The following is a 2558-nucleotide window of genomic DNA, read 5'->3' on the forward strand; positions in this document are numbered from 1 at the left end:
GCTAGGAGGTAGCGTGTGCCAGGCTGGGTAACCGAAAAGGTCGTAAAAGTTACTGGATAAGGGACCGGGCTCCCGCCCTAGAGGAGAGAAGAGCAGGCAAGCAGGCGGGTGCGGATGACCTGTTAGAAAGGAAGTACAGACATATCGGGTATTTCCATAAGTATCTGATCATGCAAATTATATGTAAATAAGTCCTTTTGCGTTAGCCACCGAGTTACCGTAATTGCTCTCAGTGGCTTTTCCCCCTCCCCTGTTCCACATGACTCTCTTAGTAAATCAGACCGTGGGATACACGCAGGGGACCCAGCCGGGAGAGGAGAAAGAGAAAGGGCGGGCGGGGAAGATAGTCACCCTCAACACCCTTTTCCAGTTCATCTTTAAGGAAGCTTCCAAGATTACGCCCTTTGTCGCTTCGGAAATGGCGCGGTCCAACCGCGTCAATCTTTTCGCCGTTACCGGCGCGACTCGAGGCCGCGATTCTGCCTCCGAGGTCACCACCTGCCTGGGTCCTTTGGCCTCCAGCCTCCGGACGCTGATCTCTCCAGGGAGGGGCTGGACGGGGCTAAATTGGGAGAGGTGAGTGATCATAACCCCTCTTTCCAAACCAAACCATATGCAGCTAAACAAATAAAAACGCGCCCTGCAATGGACCTCTGGTGTTGGTTTTGTATATTGTCAATATTGATTGATTTGATTGGGAGCCCTTTCTCTCAGAACCTCAATCCCAGGCTCGCTGGGACATTCGACGTTGAGGCTAGATTTCTAAAGCTAGCCCTGATCTTGGATGCCACCTTCCCTGCCACTTAAAGGCTGTTTGATTTGGGGGGACTGAAGTAACCGCTTTGAACCTCAGTTTCTAGGTCTGTAAAGTGGATACAGGAATTTTAACACTTCACAGGCTTTGTGAGGATTAAAAGAGGTATAGATTACTACCATGGTACTATATATTACTGTTATTTGGACAACTATATAGGATAATGAAAGAAAAGAGGGTCATTGCTTCTGTGTTTGATAGGGAAGCAGAATAAAGAGTAGTCGCTTTAAAATACCTATGTAAAACATGCAATGCAGTATGTACAAAAGTAGAACAAATGGGCTATCCACATGCTGAAGGAACATACAGGAGTCTGATGAATTAATATGGAAGGCCTAGCCACTCAGTATTATGGTGAACAAATGAATGGAAGACTTCTCAAAAAATACTATAAGCCAGGTCTTAGAAGAGATATTGGACATGATCCAGCAGAACAAAAAAGGAGAGAGCATTCTGAAGACTAAAAAATTGTATGGTGAAGAACAGAGATGGGAATTTGCTTGAGGGCAAGCTGATAAACTTGGTTAAAGCAGGAGTACAGTTATGAAAGATGAGCGGAGAAAGAGGACAAGAGTGCCATAGATAGTTTAAATTTGTCACCACTGGTCTGGAGGAGAGAATCACCAACCCACCTGTTAGGTCCTGCAACTCTTGGCCAGCTCCCAATCAGCTGTCAGGCAAGGGTCAAGAGGTGATGATCCTGCTTTAGCCTAGAGTTTAAAATGTCATACATCCCTCCCTTCCAGTGGATAGGATTCCAAAGGGCCTCAGACCAGCTTTTGAAACAGTGTGAAAAGGGATATGAAAGCCCTACTCTTTATAGTAGGAAGTTTTTTATTTTCCAATAACAACAACAAAACAAGATTTCAGGAACATCTCTGTTCAAACTTTAAGTGGAACTTTTTATAGCCATAGGCAGTTATTAAGTCCTTTATTAACCAAGTGAGATCCCCACTTTTTTCTTCCCCTACAAACAATATTAAGCAGAAGTATGTTGATTTTCTGTGTTTATGACTCTAAGGGCTCACGTGTGAACTTCTTTGCATCTCTGTATGACTTGGTCTTTCTTTCTCTGGAGTGGTTGTTGTTGTTACTCTCCTGTTTCTGTGAGTCTCCAAACCCCTCTAGTCTGAACCCAAGGCAGGAAGGGATTCACCTTTGTATTCTAGCTGTATCTTTAGTTTCTACCACAGGGGCAGAAATTATATTTGTTGATATAACAACAGATGGAATGCAGAAGCAGATATAAGAATCTAGTTAGGCATTAAAGGGATTTCCAAAAATGTAAAACAATACCAACTGTCTTACCGATTTTTTTTCTTTTTGGTTTGGAAAAAGTTATTTTTCATAAATGAATAAATTAAAAATGTTAACAAGTAAATATTGACTAGTTTTCTTCTCTCATCCTATTTGCTTTCAGTTGTCAAATTATAAAGCTGAATGCTATTCTGTTTCCCATATTAAATTAAAAGCATAACACTTAGGATATCTTCTAAAATTCCCCACCACATTGAACCTATTTTTGAAAATTTTCTTTTGCTAGAAAAAGTACCATTTGCCTCCTTCCTAGGTCCCAGGGAGCCACTGCAGGTGTAGATGGTTGCACATGGATGATGTGACCCTATGGGAAACTGTACTGTCCTATGTGTGTGGGACACCTCTTGTTTTGATGGAAAAGTATATGTGTGTGTGGCACCTTGGAGTATAGGGAGGGCAGGAAAGTACCAACAGGGTCAGGTAATGT

Source organism: Leopardus geoffroyi, chromosome C1 (assembly GCF_018350155.1).
Source record: "Leopardus geoffroyi isolate Oge1 chromosome C1, O.geoffroyi_Oge1_pat1.0, whole genome shotgun sequence".
NCBI classification, from domain to species: domain Eukaryota; kingdom Metazoa; phylum Chordata; class Mammalia; order Carnivora; family Felidae; genus Leopardus; species Leopardus geoffroyi.